The sequence below is a fragment of the Strigops habroptila genome, chromosome 8 (genome assembly GCF_004027225.2).
Source record: "Strigops habroptila isolate Jane chromosome 8, bStrHab1.2.pri, whole genome shotgun sequence".
NCBI classification, from domain to species: domain Eukaryota; kingdom Metazoa; phylum Chordata; class Aves; order Psittaciformes; family Psittacidae; genus Strigops; species Strigops habroptila.
Genome location: NC_044284.2, coordinates 58,812,871 through 58,819,806, shown reverse-complemented (window position 1 = coordinate 58,819,806; position 6,936 = coordinate 58,812,871). Strand labels below are relative to the sequence as shown.

The 6,936-nt window shown below is 49.1% G+C and overlaps 1 protein-coding gene across 3 annotated transcripts in view; it reads left to right on the top strand.

Annotated features, from left to right (window-relative positions):
* The first annotated feature begins 2,589 nt into the window (after nt 1-2,589).
* DAB1 (DAB adaptor protein 1) overlaps nt 2,590-6,936 on the top strand; it is a 471,110-nt gene continuing 466,763 nt past the window's right edge. For 2 of the 3 annotated variants that reach the window (XM_032920111.1, XM_030494713.1), the window contains exon 1: nt 3,122-3,284. The gene's annotated coding sequence lies outside the window, so the exon portion shown is untranslated. Of the gene's footprint in view, nt 2,835-3,121; nt 3,285-6,936 lie in introns of those variants that run through there. The other variant, XM_030494712.1, reaches the window with a different exon arrangement.

Genomic DNA, 6,936 nt, shown 5'->3' with positions numbered 1-6,936 from the left:
CTTTTTGGCAGAGGCAGAAGTTTGCTAGATGTTTGCATTGATCCTCACCCGGAAGTTACATGTCTGGAAGTATTGAAGATTCAGGGAGATGTGAAGTACACCAGTGAAGGTGGGCTTTGTTTCCTCATGGGAATCTTGAGTTGAGTAGGTACTATATCCTGAGGCAATCTCAGACATGCCTGGCTGCAGAAGGAAGCAGTGTACTTATGCTGCAGCTCAGACATGAGGGCTTTTCACAGCCTCTGCATTGCATCGCAGGTGATACTTGGTTTCCAAACCCATAAGGATGGGACTTGTGTAAAGAAGTGGTAATTTGCTCTGCTTTGAGTACATAAGCCGAAGTCTCCACATGCAGGGAGGCCTCAATATCAAGATGTGAAGGTAGAAGTAGCTTTTTCTTAATGTTTCATTACAGTATGGAACTTTTTGGGTAACAATTAAATGAACCTCTGAGATGAGCTGAATAACAGTGAAACTAAACAAAGTCCGCGCTGCGTGCTGCCTGCTTCCCTGTTGTCTTCAAGCAACGTTTGCTGTAGCTGCTGGGTAGCGTGGCGGGGAAATCTCCTCCTCATTTCCATTTCAAACTCTGACTGCTCTGAGATGAGTATAATCAGCCCCTCACTGCAGTTGTGCACTGCAGCATCTCTGCTCCTGCTCCCTCTCTCGGGGCTTGCTCCTTCGCTTGCTCAGCTGTTCGTGGCACTCTGCTCCCCAGCTGATTCAGAGGCACTGGAGCTCAGGTGGCTCTCCAGCACTCATTCAGAGGCACTTACGTGGCTTTTTTGCTCAGACATCTGTGTTTAAGGTGTGGAAATTCACGTCACTTGCATCTAGACCTTTTCTAGGGATCTTTTGCAAGCGCTTCCTGATTTCGCGTCTCTTTGGATGGGATTGCAGATAAGCATTTGTATGTTTGATGCTTTTCATTGTCATCATAGAATCATCGTAGAACAGTTTGGGTTGGAAGGGACCTTAAAGCTCATCCAGTTCCAGCCCCCTGCCACGGGCAGGGACACCTTCCACTAGAGCAGGTTGCTCCAAGCCCCTGTGTCCAACCTGGCCTTGAACACTGCCAGGGCTGGGGCAGCCACAGCTTCTCTGGGCACCCTGTGCCAGCGCCTCAGCACCCTCACAGGGAAGAACTTCTTCCCTCTTGTTCTGTCACTACATGACCTTGTAAAAAGCCCCATCCAACCTGGCCTTTTGGTACAGACACTCTCCCTATGCAAGCTGAGAGCCTTCCCAAAGTTCAGGGAGTTAATCGTACCAACAGCAAACTTCTGAACCCAACTGATTATCCTGCCTACCTTTAGCAAGTGTTTTTGCTAAAAGCAGGAAGAAATCTGCACTGGAGTTGGAAGCTGAACCCTGATCTCTCAGATCCTGCTTTGTACCTTACTTAAGAAAAGTGTCAGGGCCTCAAAGTCAGAGACACCGTAATTTGACAGTAGAAAAACAGAGGGCTTGAGATTTGACAAATATTTTTGCCAAGAGTTGTGTTCCTCACACAGATGTGGCGGGGTTGGAGCAGATTGTGCTGACAGACTGGAAGTTCAGTGCTGTTTCGTAGGCATGGTTCTTCTCTCCATCCTCACCCAAACCCCAGAAAAGAAATAGAATGGGAGAAACTTAGTGTAAGAAGGGCAACTGGGGGACATCTCAATCACATAATCGATAGGATATTTGACAGCTTTATTCATCTTTTATCACCCACGAGTTAAGGATAACGAAATGTCTGAGGCAGCCATCGTCGAAGGGCTCAAGGTTTGCGTGGAAGAGGCCTATAAGCAGGAAGAGCTATTGCTCTTGTAATAAATACATGACATGGGAGAGCCGGTAAGAGATTGGGGCCAGGAAAAAAGGTTTAGTCAAATGTGTTGGGTCACGGTGACCAAAGGTTAACACCCTGTCACGTCAGTGGCCACTGAACTCAGCCACCATTAACACCCCCAGCAAGGCTCCCTCCCTCCCCTGCGAGGTGCAATCACCACAGATGCTTTAATGATCTTACAGATGAGGGAATATGCAAAGCAGCTTAAGTCTCATTCTGTAGCTATTACAAGCTTGATCTCTTAGAATTAGACAGAAACTCCAATCACTGTCTCACCGCTGTGGTTTTGCAAGTGAACACATGAATTTCTTTCTCGCCAGGGATTAATTTTGCTGTTTGATGACATCCCATTGGAAGAGTGGATCCAAAGAGCAAGCAGATATCTGTAACACAGATGGTGATTCCCCTTCCTGAAGGCTGCCCAGCGGGCCAGTTGCCTATTGACAGAGCTGGGTTAGGTCAGAGCTTCCAAGAGAGATACTCAACATTAAACTGTGAACGAAAAGGGAAGTTTGATCTACCGTGGCTATAAGCTGTCACTCAAAAGTATTTCTGCCTTCAAAGTCCGTCTTCAAGCAGCAAGAGCAGACATCTAATCTTCCTCCCTGCACGGGGGAGGCAGCAGCCAGGAAGGAAACCTCTTGTGGGAGAGCCAGGCAGAACTGGCCAAAGAAAAGAAGTCAGCATGGGAAGGAAGCGCCGTGCCACATCCCACTGGGCCCAGAACGCCTCTTAGTGTCCGCACTTGGTCTGGGAGACCTACCTCTGCTGCCCAAAGGCACCGCTGGAGAGGGATGCTGCTGCCCAGGCTGGGCGGCGGTTCAGGTGTCCCATTCCTCCAAGGCAGCTTTTGGCTGCAGCCCCCCCGCCACGAAGCCGGGCGCGATGGGCAGCCCGGCCCCTCTACCTGTGCGCTGCAATGACTTTGGCGACTTCGTCGCAGCTTACCTCCCGGCGCTGGGGCAGAAGGAGGAGACAGCAGCCAGGGCAGCGGGTGATGGTGAGAGGGGGCACACGGGAGGTGTCGCTGCGTGTCGGGAGGGTTAACGGGGGGTGCGGGCGGGCACGCAGCGATTTGGAAGCCGCAGCCCCGCACTCACCCCTCAACAACAAGCCCCGAGCGAGGAGACCGGGCCGGTGCTGCTGGGCGGGGGGGTCCTCGCCGTGCGCCGCCTCCTGCCCCCGGGCCGGGCCGGGCTGGGCTGGGCCGGGCCGGGCGGGGCGGGGGGCTCCGAGCCGCGCCCCGCTATTAGGGGGAATGCGGTAGCAGCGCGGTGGCTGCAGGGGATCGGCGCTGCCGCCGCCGAGGGGCTGCCGCTGCGCGGGGAGCCGCGTCCAGCAGTGGGGGCGAAGGGAAGGAAGGGAAAGGAAAGCAGGAAGGGGGCGCGCAGCCCTCCGCGCCAAGCCGGGAGCATGAGCGGGGCACTGCGGAGAGCGGCGCCGGCTGCAGGTAGGAGGAAGCGGGAGCCGCGGGGATGCGCGGATTAGGGGACTGCGCCCATGCCTTTCCACTCCTCATTTGCGCAGGTGGGGGGGGTGGCCGCTGCCTCCGTTCTCGCGCAACGCTGCGGAGGGAAAGGTGCGGACTTGAGCGCAAAGTTTTGTCTGCCGGAAGGGAGGCACTGGCGGGCGGGCGGCAGCGAGCGAGGCGGGGGGAGACGGGAGCCGGCTGGGCCGGTGCCTCCGCGTCTGGCGGCGGGAGCTGCGCGCCCGGGACTTGCGAGCGACGGGATGCGAGCGGCGGCTCCGCTCGGGGAACCCGCGGCTCGGCGGCGTGTGGAATAATTTAACACTTCCAGAACCAACTTGGAGCTGTGGGGAGCGAGCACCTCCGCGGGAGCGAACGTGAGGTACCGGCTTCTTCCCTGGGCTTGTGTGTGTGTATGTGACTTGAGCGGGGTTTTCTCCATCCTCTGCGTGCGCAGCCGGGAAGGAGCAACTTGAACCAGCTCCGTCCCCGCTTGGTCTGAGATTTGCAACCCGACTAAATATTTGGGTGCTTTTTAGGCTTTTTCTCAACGTCTTCTTCTAGTGTAGGTGATGAATCGGTGAGGTTAGTGGGCAATTAGGCATAACCTTGTAGAATAATAATTGGGGGAGGATATATGGGGTTTGACTGGTGATGTGGTACAGCATGCACCCAGTAGCTGTTTCCCAGTGTGTGCAAATTCAGAGTGCTTTAGATTGTGAATGAAAATCAAAGTGTGATGACAGATATGTTGTTACTTCTATTGGAAGAATATAATTTTCTTTGCTAGTGAAATAAATGGCAGCTTTAAAGTGAAATGTTGGGGGTGGGATATAGAGAGGAGCTGCTTTTTCTGTTTCTGGTCAGCCACAGAATGTTTTTCCTCCCGTTTAAATATGGTCTTTCTAGTGCTGCTGGTTGCTTTGAGCGTTTGGTTTTGCAGAGCTGAATTAGCTTTTGGGTGCCCTGGGAGCCTCAAGAGAAGAGGTGCACTGCTATGTCTGTTGAGGGTAGTCCTTTTAACTGGTCTTGTTAAATAATGCTATTATGAAATGAGTGCAGATTGAAGCAAATGTATTTTTGATTGCCCACAAGTTGTGTTTCTGAGCTCAATTCCTTTTTATGCCCAGAGAGGCTTTTGCACTGCAGTATTACAATACAGCCATATTAAAAAGGTCCTTGGAGCAAATAACCCTCTAACGCTGCAGCTACGCTTTCAGTAGACTTCAGTAGTTCTATGGGAAATAATCATGTTGGATGTAAGGAATCTGAGCTGATTTGACTGTGCTTTATAAATTGTGGTGTTAAACTGCTTGTAGTTATTCATGAGTGGTAAATCTAAACCCAAAATCTAAAGAAAAAGAGCCCCAGACCTAAAGCTTTAATTTGACTCAAATAATTTTTCTCTTTTTTTGCAACAGGTTCTTCTGTTCTTCTTTTTCTTTTTTTCCTTTTCTTTCCCTTTCTTCTTCCTTTAATTCTCAGTGAGGGCTCCAGCTTGAATATATTTCCTTAACCAGGTAGAGCGCAGTGGTACATGATACCATCATTCTCTTCTATGCCTGGTTTACTGTGTCTGTGATGCTGCAAGGAATGAAGGCAAGGAGAACTAGAGATGAAAGGGAAAAAGATGCCTAAGGTCGATGGTGTTGGCAAATGGAGCGATGAAGGCTTATTCTGAGGAACCCCAGCATGTTTCAGATGGTGGTTTCTATGGGATGTAATGCTGAAGTCAGTGTAGGTCAGCACGTTTCCTCCTGTGATCTTGCAGCAAATTCTCTGGTGGGTACTTTGGAGGTGTGAAAAGCAGTGGTGGAACTAAGCTGCTTACCTTCCAATGTCAATATTTGGTGCTAAAACTTCAGTTTGGAGTGGAAAGCAAGCAGGTTGCTTACTTCTCTCTAACTGCAGCTCTTCATGACTGGTTTTTGTTTGCTCTAGTAAACAAACACGTATCTCTTAAAATTGAATTAAATGTATAAAGGAAGCAGAGAGGGGGCGAGAGGATGACTCTGGTTTAAATACCAAGATATTAATATATCATGCCACTGGTTGAAGTACAGCTTTGGCCTGATCACTCCAGCAGTGCTCTGAGCAAACGCTCTGTGTCCAGCACCCTTCTCTTGGATCATGGAAGAGCTTGGGGTGACTTGTGGGGTGATGCCTGCTTGACTGACAGATGCTTATTGCAGAGTGATCCCGGTGCTCTCTCATTTTGCCTCTGTAATGATTTCCTCCAGAAAGCTGACAGAGAATGAACTTGTTTACAGGCAGGTTTTGGAAGAGTTCCTCAAGTTGCAGAGAGGAGGGCAGGGAAATCCTTCTGGTTTTAGATCTCTCTAATCCCAAACTTCTCTTCCTATAGTCATGCTAATTCTTTATTGATTGTTGTAGCAGTGACTGCTGTATTTCAGAGCACACTAATGCCAATGTTTCCACTCCAGATAGAGTAGTCTTAAAAAAGATGAGAGTGGGAAGGAAGGAGTGGCTGAGACGTGTTATTCCAGTGAAGCCACTTCAGCTGTACACTTTTGAGATTAAATTTCAGTGAAAGGATTTAGGCTTTCAATCCTGTGTTTACTGTAGAAATGCTAAGTAATCTTGAGTACTACTTACCTTAAGGATGCCAACTTCAGTGTTCTCTAGTTCAAGCCCGTTTCTCCACTGAAGTGAAACTATGGGAATGGATGAGTATACGGTTGAGTATGGGTATTATTTCCAGTGTTGATATCACGTACTGTGTGCAAAAGGAGCTGAGCTGGAGTCAAGACTGGTACCCAGAATGGCAGAAAATTGGAGTCAGTCACTTCTGATAATCAGCTTTCTCCTTACCAAATTTGTATGTGTGCTGCAGATCAGAAACATAGTCTGTGTTTCTTTAACCATCTGAGTCTGACATAAAATTCCTTTGCAGATCCATCTGTGCTCATTGGATGAGCCCAAGTTGTGCTTGTGCCTGATACTCGCCCTCTGGTACCAACCTTTAATTTCACCAGTCAATTCCATACATTATAGTAGGAGTATTTGCCACTGAAGTAGGACACTATTGGAGGTCCCACATCACCCATTCCACACTTGGTGTAGAGAAATAAGCACGATGTTGCAGCTAACCCAGCCTGGAGCTGGCAAATACAATGCTTTCACAGTGACACCTATTCAGTGGGGAAGGGAGGAGGGTTATGATCCTCATGAGGAAATGCCAAAATGAGTATAGTGTCTGTGTTTCCCGTTCATCTGACAGCAGCCTGCCTACAGTTGTGCTCTAGGGTTTTTAAGGATGTCCTTCTTCTATCAGAGCTCTAAAGAACAAAGTAGGTGACATGATTGTGGTTTTATGCTTTACCAGGGATGCAGAAGCAGGCTGGAGATGAAAACAAGCAGTTTCTCTGCTGCTATGAGCTCTTGGAGGAGGGAATGAAAAGTATTCTTTTGAGTAACCTGAATAGCAGATGGAAATGACCCTATATATGGTGTCTATAAAACAGCTTGTTGGATAAAATGGTGCCATTATGGGAAGTGCAGAGGGCAAAAAACCTCTTGACAATCATTTTTGGATTGTTCTACAAGAAAATCAAAGGCTTGTCAGATTTTGCTTTTATGCACATAAATCACCTTTGCTCCTCCTGTTTGTAAA